The following is a 13,804-nucleotide window of genomic DNA, read 5'->3' as shown; positions in this document are numbered from 1 at the left end:
TATAAGGTAGTGTTTAAAAAACTGAAAATATTATAACATACACATCCTTCAGACCTCAGTTTACGATTTTAACGCTGTTTACTCTCGCAACCTCACAATTTATATAGTAAGTATAGTAGTAAGCTAAAAGAAACGCTGATATTCTGATATTTGACGTTGCTGCGCAGCAAATGTAGAAAAAGAAATAAAAAAATGTAATTTCTATTTCAGCAATTAAGCGCTGCAATTTTCTTATTAAAAGGATAAAATTGGGTAGAAAATCGAAATACCGCGTTTTGTATTTCGGAGCTGTTCTCATCTTTTTTCTAGTACATTCCTAGAAAAGAACGATTATTCCTCTTTTTTCCGACTTTTCATCGCTTGTTATTCTGTTTCAAGTTCGGCTACTAAAAGAAACCTATAGAAACACACGTATCAGCAGTTTTGAGTTACATACGTACCTGAAATTTTCAAGTGCCGCTGGTAGCTTATTGCCGAGCACGAAGTCAACCGCTCACTTATCTTCTTGATCTCTGAAGAGTGAAAAATATTTAAATCCTGCAATCGACGCACATCGCGGTTCGAATCCAATATTGCGTCAGCGTGAAAAAGGAGCGTTTGGCCGCGCTACTTGAGTCGAGAGTTATTGGAAACGAATCGTTCGATGCAACGGAGTGAATTTCTGTGAATTGTTTCCAAAATCAATAACAGTTAATGCTAAAAAAATAATCGAATCCGATTGATTAAAAAACTTACTAAGTTTTTGAATACGCTGTAATGAATTACGAAAGTGCTTATAAAAGTTTAATTTATGCCGTATATAGTGAACGTAACATACGGCACTTTTATTTGCATGAATTATCTATATGTAAGTATAAATATTCTGCCTCCAAGTTTAACAGTGATGCTTCCAAACTAATATGATATATACATATATATTATCGCGGAATATTTTTCATTAATGTGACAAACAATAAACTAAAGAGTAAAGGTATTGTTTCGATATGGCAGCCGTCGTGTCACGGACGGGAAGAAGACGATGCTCGAGCCGCTTTTTTTCTTTAGAGTGTCGGCCTAAGACAGCCAAGTCTGTGGCATTGTCTCCATTGTTGGTGAATTTTAATCAATATTTTCACAATATAGCAGCATTGTTCGTGGTACAAGCTATTACGAGTATACTTGGCGTCCATCAAGGGACTCTTTTCATTCTTGGGTGGCGCTTATTTTGCTGAACGAAGAAACGTAGCAAATTTATATGTAGGTATATAACTGAAGAATATTCGCAAATTATATTGCTAATTCAAGAAATTGAGGATTCGAAATGAAAGATTCGATAGAGTTATCGAGAAAAATGTTAAGAGTGAAAAGTATTAATATTTTTTTCTAGCAACATAAACAAGCTTTGAAATACGGATCGACTAGTCGCGACTGCCGTTCAAGTTAAATTTACGTCCTTACCATCAGGCTCTCTGTCGTCTGATGACATTCTATAATTTTCTCTTCCGTATTAGAAATTAGACATATGTTACTAATACTGAAGATAAAATCATGCATATTTATAATATTTTTCTGCGCACATTCGCAATATTGACTGTTGTGAAATTTTTCCCATCGAGCTATTGCACGAAAAATATTGCCAATTCGAGTTTTTCGAGAATTCACTATGCGATAAATCCTCCCAGGAGTTTGGTCGTGTCCCTTTGGTGGCATTCGCGTAATTCGCTAAATAATGCTATATCGTCACACAATGTTAATGATTCGGATTTGATTTCACGCTTGAAACGGCAACTCGAGGAGGCATTTTTAAATGTTTCAAAAGGCTAAGAGCGCGATTAATAAAGATTTTCACACTTGGCACTAACTGTTTGTAACTGTTGTTTGTTACATGCTATCTCGACATTTATCATTATCACGTTGAATTGATATATCATCGATCATTTCTAATGTTTCAGATCTCGCTCCTATGGGATAGTTGAAAGATAAAAATAGAAAGAGAAAAAGAAAAGGAAAGAAAAGATTGATCGCGCAAATCATTCTGCGGGAATATCGGCGGGGCAAATAAACACATCGAGGTCTCTCTCTCTCTCTCGGTTACCGTAAGTGTATAACGGAGGGTGTGCGTTCCCGCGTTCCTCCCTTCCCCTTTTGCCTGCTTCTTCACGGTCGTTCTATAATCTCATGACGGGGTCTACCTGTGTATGTATATAGCTACGACGGCAGCTGTCGCCTAATTGAATTATCTAGTTTCCAATTCGACACGGAGATTTCGGGCAAAAGGCCCGACGAAAAGTCATGATGGCTAAATATTGAAAAACATGCCAAGGCATTGTTAAGCCTCTGGCCGACGATTCGTTTCTGACGGAGGCGGAGCTGCCGATTTGTGAGAGCCTTTGTTTGTCACGATCTTTGCCGATCGTTGGATTTAGATGCCGCCGTGCCATGCCGCATGCCGTGGCGGTGCGATGGTGCTGTTTTCTTGTGTCCGCTCTCTCAGGTAACGAATACCGAAAACGTGCAGTGAAGAACATGGTGAAAAATAGATACTTTTCAGAGAGAGAGAGAGAGAGAGAGAAAGAGAGATTGCGGTGTTATTTATTTTCGTTTGTCGGAATCGATCATCGCGGTAGGTAAATTTTTCTCAACTCCATGGCACCAACCTTGCCCATCGAGATACAAGTGATGGCGAATTAATCTTGATGAAATTATTGCGCGCGCGATTCACGATAGAAATCACAGGACGATTGATACAAATTTTTGGATATAATTTCGAGCGATGAATTGCACGATTCTTACTCGAATGGAAAATATAAATGACCAATATGGCCAATAATTCGATTCCTGATCAGTCACCATCAGCTTTACAAGAAAAATAATAAGAAAAAGAATTATAAAATAATTAAAAGAATAATTTTTGCATTATTTTTTTTATTGTTTTTGCATTGTTCATTTATTTGCCTATATAATCATATATAATCATATATAAATGTAATAATTGTGTATAAAATATGATTATATATGATTATATATAAGCAAATTTTTCACATATGCTCAGACTTTATTTTTTTTTGTAAAAAAACAACGCAAAAATTATCCTTTTAATTATTTTTAAATTTTTTTTCTTATTATTATTTTTGTATACAATACAAACAGAGATTATACAAGAGAAAAAAACATATTGTTGCTTTGTATCCGTGAAAGATTATCGTCATGTAAAATTGTAAAAAACAGCGAAACGTTTCCTTTTCACTGTGAAACTTTGTTTTCTCGTGGACTCTATACGCTGCAGTATAATATTGCATGCGGTAGTGTCCAAGAATGCATTTAATTCATAGGGAAATGAAGAGAATTACTTTTCTTTGCTCTTCTCTCTCTCTCTCATATGTTCTATCAATCGCACCTTCTATAAACCTTTCATGCACTAATTCTTTTCTATATTAAATTCGTTGTATTTTTAGAATACGTTCGGGGAGCGCACTATTATAGCGCTATCGCGTCATTCTATCCTTGTTTTACATCTAATGAGCAAATAAAGATATATATAGAATAATGCAATAGCGCTAATAGCGCGAACGCACCCATATTACTGTATCGTTTCTTTTTGCCGACATTTTATACATGGATTCGAGTTGCGTTTGTTCGCATCGCTACAACGACAATTAGAATTAAAAAAAGACACGGGTTTTGAAGTTTCAGAAAATTAAATTCTGCTTATTTGCGTCGACACCTGCTGATTTCAAAAGAAGAGAAAAAAAGAAATGGAAAAATGACTAAAGAATCCATGGGAGTTTCAATGCTGTGAATTGGCAATCTTCATCGCGCGTCACGGTTAAACGATGGGCATTGAGGGCTCAGTTTCCCAGAGCGGAAGCTACCGCATGTAGCAACATCCCGCTCTTGATCTTCGATCTTTTGGATGTCAAGCGACACAATGGTTAACCGGACGATGTCCCGTGAAACATAAGTCTCGCATTCATTATTTCTTTCTTATTTCCCCTCTATGGATTCGAGCGAAGCATCACGCGCTGTGATCGCACGCGGTGGCGGCACAATTTTGAGTGACGCGCGTGACGATAATGTGCAATCGTAAAACACTAATCTGCTCAATTATGAAAAGACGATGATCGATATTGTCGATACCGTGACCGTGAAATCCTAACCGGTCGCTCGCACGAATACTTGGGTAGGACGTTGTGTCATAAACTTGTATTCATGTCACATGTTGTGAGTCACGTGTCGCGGTACGTAAGTCGCAGGAGAGAGTTTCTCCGACCGCGCACTTAATCGAACGTGGAGCATTTGTATTCTATATTTTATAAAAAATAAAAACACGTATCCAAGTTGCGGCTGCATTGGAACACTGCGTGATAGCGCGCCATATGGAATAATAATTGCTTTCTTAAAAAATGGCAAATGATAGTGTAAAGATATAAAGGGAGAATGTGATCCATATGGTTCAAAGGTTTTTCGACCAGGACACGTTTAAGGACACGTTTAAGAGTCCTATCTCGCTCGCATACCAGATATTTTTTTTTACCACGCCGAATCTCCATATATTTCCATATTTCCATATTTTGTCGGCAAGTGTCGAATAGTTACGAGAAACAGAGTCTTGCGCGCCGATTCAACGGTAGCATTGGTAGCGGATGATAGCGAATGGTATAGGGAATGGTATACACTATAGAGGAAAGAAAGTAAGGTAAGGAGAATGTCAACTGATATCCATGCGTCCCTGGAACATGGCAGCGCAGCCATTTATTATTCACCTCCGCAGAGCGGCGCACCAACAATACCGTTCATTGACAATCTCTGCTTCACACACGACGCCGTGTACCGCGACGCCCCGCCCACGATCGAACTACAGAGAACGCCGACTCTAGCCCTCACTAGCCCCGTATGAACCAAGGGTCCTATCCTGATTTCCCAGCTTTTACCATCGAGAGTTCGAGGAAGAAGCTAGTCTATGTTCTTTGAGGGAAATATTAGGCAAGAAATAAAGTAAAGCAAATTATTAAAATCTCATGCACGCAATGAGAAAAAAAAATATTTAGAAAATAGAAACACGTCAAAAATATATGTATATATATACACATGACATATAAAGATTTTTTCCTTACAGAAAAATTAATTTCAGCAACATCTGAACAATGTAGATAAAATTTACAATAATTTATGAATAATTATATCGTATGTATCGCTTTATCATTATTAATTAGTAGAGTTTTTGATCAAGTATTATAAGACGTTGCATTTTTTCTACTTTAAAGGAAACTTGTTGGTGCGGTTGTTACGATCTTCCGGAAAGTCATCTCCGTCATATCCAATGTCTATGACACACTTAAAAAACGATTCAGTTTCTGGTTTTCCACTCGCCGACATAAAACAGCAGAAGCGGCTCTCATTATCAACTTGTTAGCTTGAAAGTTATCGAGGGTTGTTTATACGGGTGCTATATTTCGAGCAGGCAGGTCCTCATCTAATTATAGTTGGTCGGATTCACGGAGGGTGGTCTCGCAAGGGCGATGCTTTCATCCTCATCGGCATCTTTCGACAGTCAACACAGTGTTGACTGTCCTGCCCTTTTCTCATCGCCGTGCCGCCGCCGCGCCGCGCGCCGATGGAAATCTTCCCTTTTTTTTGTATACGTTTCATGACATCGTAAAACATTATCGAACAAGTTATTTTTTATTTTCGATTCATACTTATATGTATACATATACATGATTGCACGTTGCTTCATTATTAGCAAAAAAAATTGTTACCTCAAAGTCTGTAATTGGCCTGTCCAGATATCGTTCTTTAGCATACACAAAAGCAATATGAGCGAGTAACATTTACTTATTTCGAACTGAATATTGAAAGGTTTTGCAAAAAAAAAAAGTCTTAACTACTAACATAAAACTTTTCGACATCTACATTACTTAATTATTTTAAATCACAACGTTAGAGAAGCAAAGAAATGCAACAAGATATATTTCTATTATGAAAGTAATTCTTCAAATTGCTCTCAACAAAGTCATTGCGGTATTTTCATCAATTAGATTTTTAATATCAAGAGATGTTCTCTGCTTCGATAGAAAAATGTGAAGTAATTTTTTAAATCAAGTTTAATTTTTTTTCCGCTAGGTGTATATTTCGAGTCATTTTGGTAATTGATCTACTGAACTTTTTACATGGCATATATGTAGATAACAGATATCTTGGAACGGGAAAGTGATTTGCGTAATACGTATAGAGACAAGAACGATATCATTTGTCTATATTTCCTAATTTTTGCCGTGATAATTGATGATAGTTGACACAGTTACCGACAATGAGAGTCCTCGATTGTCTGCGCAAATTAATATCTAAATTTAAGCTCCAAACCCATGCCGCGTGTACCAACCGTGCATCTACGTCAATTAGATTCACTTATGTACTTGCCATTTGGCTACATTTGGCTACATTTGGCGCGATTCATTTCTCTGCGCGTGAAAATGCGCGTCACGGTTGGAGTGTAGATCGACTTTGACGGGTTCTTGGAGAAGAAGTAATTTGGATTTATCGCGGATAGCGCGCGCGCGCGCACGCGCACACACACATACAGAGAAAGAGAGAGGGGGAGGGGGGAGGGAGGTTCAGGCGTAAGGCGGAAAGCGGCCAGGTGTGAACCCGACGAGCCCAGAACTAATAGAGCCACAAATCAATGGTGCGATGGGCCATCGTTACCTTCGCTAACACAACGTGTTTACCACACAGAAACCGACGGCGACGGACGCAAATCTCCCGGTCGGCGGCGCGGCGCGGCGAGGGGAGAGATACCGATCCACGGATCCACCTCTCATCCCTCACGCTCGATCGCTCGTATTGTGTCGCGTTCTCTCTCGCGTGCAAAAATGATTTGGCGGTTCTCGTTTGTTGCACCGTGCTAATCGAAAGAGACGAAAGGTACACGCGCACATGCGCGTATACGCGTATTCGCGCCGTTTTGCTCGAGACGCGAAAAGATCATTCGAACAGTCTCATCCCGCGAATTTCGACATTCGAACTCGCTCGTGTCGAAAGTCTCGAGTTAGGAATAAGACTCGACCATCATCCTTTGTGTCATGAGATTTAACCGCGCCCAAAGAAGCGACCAGAGATATGCCCGATATGCCGCGATAAAAAACCGTGTAGAAACGTGGCGCATTCGTAGCAATTCGTAGGATCGTATATAGGTGTGATTTTACTGATTTTCATCGGCGGACAAGCAAACGCACTATATTCTCGCCTTATGCGTGCTACCCGTGCTACCATGGACCATGGCAAAGAATCAATCTCCGGCGCGGCGTCTGGAGTACGTATAGCATCAGTAACAACCTATAAAAGAGCGATATAGCGTTCGAGGTTGTCGGCGCGAGAATGGCGCGAGAATGGTACGGTCAAGTTTGCGGGACATGTCGCTGCCCGGATTTGACAAATGCACCCAGGCAGAAAGAAAGAAGTCGGCTGGTTGAACGTTGAACGTTCTTTCTGTGATCTGCCGATGGCCGTGTGCTGTTTTCGGACCCTTCCCCGTCGCCGCGCGCCGTGTGCCGCGTTGCGTGTCGTCGTCGCACGTCGCATCGGACGCATCGTCGCATGCGTGTGGTATACTTATTACATATACAAGTACATATACACGCAGGCAGCAGATATACGCACGAGACCGCGGCGCGTCGGCGTGTGCGTTCGTCGTACTGCCCCCACAAAACCCACAACGTATGTCGCACACGGCTCTAACATTATTACTATTAGCTGCGCCCGCTTACGGTTACGGCTCTATTATTGCTCGCTATCCTCGCCATACAGAAACTCACCTCGAGGCTTTTGCTCGCCGCGAGCGTGCTACGATCTCTTTCTATCTCTCCCCCCGCGCGCTACCCCTCTACCACTAGTACCACAGTCCACAATACCACTTCTGACGTGACGCGGAGAATCGGGGACTCGCGCAGTCGTGATTAATGACTCGCTCGGGAACCACCACCATCCAGGGCATCCAGTGTCGTCGACGAACGTCTCTTGAATTTGTACAAATTGAGATATAACAAATTGGATGCAAATTTCCATCCAAATTTTAATATATTTTTCACAATGAAAACGGATATTGATCAAGGGTCATCGCGCTCGTATCGTATTATTTCTAAACGCAAAACGAGAAAAATGATGATTTCTTCTTTACGATTATCGAGGAATGAATATCGCGTTATTATCATTATAAAAGTGAAATTGTATTTTAACCATTTAATTAAAGTTTATCTTTTCCGACGTTTTATAGTGTCACACTTTGTCGTCGACATATTATACATATGTGCGCATTTTGTTTGACTTACCTATCACCTACATATTAAACAATCAAAAGCTACTGATGTATTGCAAATAAAGCTGATTCGCGTTATCGCCAGCTCAAATCCGTCGCCATTCGCCACACAGCTCTTTCGACTCGTTTTGGCTCGTTCCGACGCTTTGTCGACGTGTTGTCACCAATTGTCGCGCGCTGCGCCCCACGAGTTTACACACAACAGGGTGACGTGCAGTTTATGCGATTCCATTGTCAGGCATGGCTCTGGTTCTTCCTGTAACCATACACACATATATTTATGTACACACACACACACACACACACACACACACACACACACACACACACACACACACACACACACACACACACACACACACACACACACACACACACACGTCTGCTCTGTGCATTTTCTTCGTGCAAGGAAACACTCTATCTTGATTCGAATCCGTTCTCACATGATTTTTCAAATAAATTTTCTTATATTTCTTAGTGTTTTTACAATAAGATGTCTTTTCCTCTTTTTTCTTTTTTCTATTATTATTAATATAAATTTATAAAAAAATACGAGAGAGAAAGAGATAGAGAGAGAGAGAGAGAAAGAGAGAAAGAGAGATTTGATTTGCATAACATGTATACGTTATGTACAGAAATCTGGTGGTGTATGTGTATTAAAATGCATTTTGACACATGTAGTGCAATTTATATAAGTTCGTAGTCTACATAATTAATCAATTGTATCAAAATCAAATTAAATTGCAAAATTGGGATTTTGCAATTTTTATCAACGACTCAGGAAAAATGCTATATTCTGGTAAGCTTTCTCAAAGAGAGGAAGAAGGAGCTTGTGTGTGTATTGTACATGTGTATGATTTGCGTACACATCAGTGACATGTAAGTATGCGCGCGCGCGTATAGGTACATAAAATACATACATACATTTAAGATGTGCAGCGCGTAAGCAGGAAACATAAAGTAGGCCGAACTAAAACGTGTTTTCTTTACCATCGAGGATATGGTTCCCGCCATTTTGCATTCTGCTTCGCGTAGGCGTACTCATTTCGCGCGGACATCGCGACGGCAATTAACGCAACATTATTTATTGAAAACGATTATTGTGGGATTCGCTTAGAATCTAGAGCGTTGCAATTAAGTCACGGAAACTCATTTTTAATTTATTAAGTGCCGTGGCGAGACTTATAGCCGCATGCAAATATGCCTAATGAAATATCTCGCGGCCATGTGAGTCTCGCACTAATAATATTCGGGCAAAAATGTTCGTCTTAATCACAATTTCTTTCGCAGATCCGGTTCTCGTCGACTTACATAGTATATATAGTATAATTATCACGATGGAACTAAACTCGAGAAATTTAAATTAGGACGTATAATGAAAACATTTTTCTCCGCGAAAGAAATAATTTCTGTATTTTAATTACATGGCACGGTCAAGCGATCAAGGAAGATATGTAATCGGGTTTATAATATCAACCGGTATTCGCGTAAGTAGTTCAGTCGTAGCTCTAATTATTTATTCTTTTTCTTTTTATTGGCTATCTGTTCTCGCGGATAGTTTAATTGTACAAATATACATAGATACCATATATCAAGTAAAAGATACTTTATTTATTTTTAACGAGAGATTCGAAACGTGCACATGCACGTACATACATCTTCCCTGTAAAAAGAAAGACGAGCGTGCGTGATACGTGGTTCGTCCGAGCCACAAACAAGCGGACAATAAGGACACGCATCTCGATTGTCGCGTCACAATAACCGGCACAATACGGGCAACAATTGTATCCATCAATGTCGCTATTCTACACCGCCGCCCTGTAAATTAGTCCTCCAGGATCCCATGACGCATTCTGTGGGAGAAGCTCGCGTGTCATTCCCAGTTACCGGTACAATACCATCAAAATCCTGTCACGGAAAACCCAGCGACTTGCAAACCCCATGATTGGTTCCACCGACATTTTTCATTGGCGTTATTCTTTATTGATCGAAGCCCCTACTCACGATCTTCTGCGCAATCGATCGATATTCAATTATTATCATTAACTGCAAACGATGTTTAAATTATCTTCTTCCTAGATGCAGCGACATGTTAATTAAAACGTAAAATTTATTTGTTACTTAAAAATGAATATTTACTTCTTGCAATATTTGTGCGTCACGTACGTCATTTTGCTGCAGGAAACATGAATAATAGATAATATTAATGCCGCGATATTGACGCGCGATGGCTTGTGCAATAACTAATTTATTCGCACGCAATAATTGAGATTATCGTTTCAAGTTCTCCAAGTACGAAGCGAGAAAGGTAAGTCGCGACGCGACACGGCTTATACCAGGATCATAGCCATCTCGTCAACCCCGAATGCATGTATTAAGCATTATTATTTGTCAGTGATGTCACAATGATTGTGTGACAATCTTGCGAAAGCAAATAATGCAAGACGCCGGACGCTTGGTCGCGTAGCGTCCTAGAAATTGGCTCGTATCCCACTGGCCACTCGACATTAGATCGTACACCGACGACCACTCCCGACCTACGTAATCCTGACTGAGGCTAATCTGACCTCAATGGTGTGACGCGGTGCGAATTTCGGAGTGTAAATGCTCCACTTAGCAGCCAATGCGCTTCCAATCTCGTGAGTTTCTTTTGTGCCGATCGATGTGTGTCTCGCCTTAATACGGATTTGAATCTCCTGTATATCAAGGAGAGATGTTTGTTCGCTGACAACGAGACATCTCAAATGTCTCCAGAACTCGAGTCGTATTATGCCGAATTAAAAGATACGGAGGAGTATTACAGCGCGGCACTTAAATAAATTAAATGAATACTTTTACCATTTGAATGAATATTTTTACCTGGATAATAGTATTGATAATAGTATATATTGGAGTGAAAAGATGTAAAAATTCAAGATTACCAGCAAGAGCAATTCTAATCGATCACACGCATATAGCGACATGATAGATGTGTGTGTCTTGCTTTTGTTTTCTGCCGCCAATACACAAGGTATCCGTATGAGGAAAAGAGTGTTTATCATGCACGTATCACGTATAAGAAATATGATTTGTATGATTCCAATAGTTGAATTACAGTTGCGACAACTAGTGCAATCGGTAGCGGACGACTACTTTTTTGTAAAAGACTCGCGCACTTTGAGAATTTCTTGTAACGTTTCCTATACCTTTCCTTATGGATGCGCGCGCGTGCAACACAAACGATACTGTTCCTGTTCTTTCAGGTGACGCGCTTACTGCATCCCGGGAACTTCTTCTCGTTAGATGTCTCGTTCAGATAGGAGTTACGTTGGTTGCTCGTAACTCGATATTCAGGCCGTGCAGGGGCCCGGTGGCGCAGGCAAAATGCAAGCTCGGGCCTGCGGGCCAAGGGGCGCCCGTTGTATTTGCTCAATTTACAGTTACGTAATTCCATAATGAAGGACCGACGTTTCTTCTTCCTTTTTTTTTCTTCTTCGACGATCGATCCTTCGACGAGAATGCAACGTAGCGCCGTTGCGCCAACAATAGACGCTTCTGGGATTTTGCGAGCGAGCAGACCTTCACAAAAGGGCGAGTTGTAGAGGCGGTGGGGTGACTACCACGGGGGTGTCGTGTTTCGCAGTTGTTTCTATAAACAAGGAATATAAAACAGGCTGTATCGGTTGGTTGCTCCCAGAGTGAGAAACTGCAAAGTTGCCGCGCGGAAAACACGTTTTTCTTTTTCTTTCTTTTTTTTCCGTTGCTACTCATCGTCGAGTCTATCGAGTCAAAATGAATTTTACATATATTCGCTGGCGCATGGTGCCATGAGGCAAATTCATAAAAAACCGGATATATTGGACAAAAAATTAAAGATGCATAATTCAAATTTTGACAAGTTTTCCCTTTAATATACATCATGAACTATAAATAAATAAGTTTATAATTGATTTAACCCTCCCTTTCTTTTTTCAAAATAATCCGATCAAGTGTGACATTTCCGTAAATATTGCAGGAATTTCAGTAATTCGATAGACTACTTTCTAAATTCTCTGGGAAACGTATAACTGTGAATATAAGTTAAATGCTTATTAGAGAAATTGTTTATTAAGTTTCAAAAAACATATTTATCTTATTGTTAGTTTTGTCATTTTCAAATACTACTATATGTATATTAATAAATATTCGACATACACAAAAATTCTCACTTTAATATTCAGAAATGAAGTAAGTTTTTGCAATGGGATGGAATAAGATAAATTTGTTATCATTTGATAGGGTAAAGTATCTAATTTTTTGACATAACTGATTATAGTATCTTTTTTTGTTTCTCTTTCGTGAAAAAATGCATATCAAAGTTCACTTAATAACTTGATCGAACATTTACAATTCGCTTACAATCAGCTATTCTCTCAGCAATATTTCAATGAAATGACAAAAAATAACTGTTTAGGAAGAAAACCACAAATATTTTAGAAAATATAAAAAGGATTATTCAATTAATATATAATCAAGACATTTTTTAATAATTTGATGATTGCTTCAGATTCATTAGATAATATCTAATTCGCGAAAACTGATATGGAGCGTAATAAGACGAGAGAGTTAACTGAAGATGTAAGACGTTTTATTATATTTCAGCGATAATGATGTAGATGTAGATGACTAATTGCAAGTTTAAAAGAAATAGATGCGAAAAAGTAAGGAAACTCACAAAAATCACAAGCACCCTGAGAAATCAAATATCTGCATGCCACGTCCACACACGCTCTTGATTCTGGATTCGGTATATGACACTGAGAGTAGGTGAAATAATAAATATTCGAAATCTGATAATATCAGTTTGATGGGTTCGTGTAACGTTTTCTTCTCGTCCATTCATTATATCAGAAACAACATTAAATTTAAATGTAATCAAATTCTGGATTTACTTATGTGTGTCTTATTAGCTTAAGGCTATCACTGAAAATCAAATTAGCCTTGGTTTTTTGTTTTTTCCTAAAAATGTTATATATTGATCATTGCTCATTTTTATATTCTCAATTTATTTCATACGGTACAATTATGGAATATTCATCTATAAACGGAAGAATATATATTCACACTCGATGAGGCTGCACCGTATATTTCTTTTTATTAATATTACTCGTTGTATAAAAATTGATGTGGTGTTGAAGAAATTTTGTAATTATTTGGCCGTGCACGTAAGATTTGAACTTGCGAATAAGACCAGGTATACATAATTGACCGCGATAGGGACGTTTACGATGGCGGTTTCTATGGCGGTAATTTTAGATAGCGTTAGATAGGGGTTTGTTTCGTATCCATTGCTGCCCTTTTTATTTCGTTCGTTCGGGCTCGACTCACTTAGCCGCGATGCTTTGTGTGCGGGGCCTAAAATAACACCTACAGCTTGTCGACTCTCCGCTAAGAGTCGTCCCTAATTTCTCGAATGATTGCACTCTCGTTTTCCTTTCGAGAGCAGCAATAGAGGAGCTCTCGGCTCGTTGCTTCAAGCTGTGACCACATTGA

General features: G+C 39.3%; 1 long non-coding RNA gene across 11 annotated transcripts in view; it reads right to left on the bottom strand.

The window, feature by feature from the left end:
• Positions 1-13,804, bottom strand: part of LOC143900046 (uncharacterized) — a 148,115-nt gene that overhangs the window by 10,072 nt on the left and 124,239 nt on the right. For 2 of the 11 annotated variants that reach the window (XR_013257680.1, XR_013257681.1), the window contains exons 7-8: positions 8,307-8,549; positions 3,378-7,994 (exon numbers count right to left, since the gene is read on the bottom strand). This is a non-coding gene — a long non-coding RNA (uncharacterized LOC143900046). Of the gene's footprint in view, positions 1-440; positions 513-533; positions 662-3,370; positions 7,995-8,306; positions 8,550-11,478; positions 11,922-13,804 lie in introns of those variants that run through there. The other 9 variants (XR_013257677.1, XR_013257678.1, XR_013257685.1 and 6 more) reach the window with 9 other exon arrangements.

This window comes from Temnothorax americanus, unplaced genomic scaffold, assembly GCF_048541705.1.
Source record: "Temnothorax americanus isolate GAGA-0224 unplaced genomic scaffold, ASM4854170v1 Scaffold3, whole genome shotgun sequence".
Taxonomy (NCBI): domain Eukaryota; kingdom Metazoa; phylum Arthropoda; class Insecta; order Hymenoptera; family Formicidae; genus Temnothorax; species Temnothorax americanus.
This window is presented reverse-complemented; position numbering and strand designations above follow the sequence as displayed.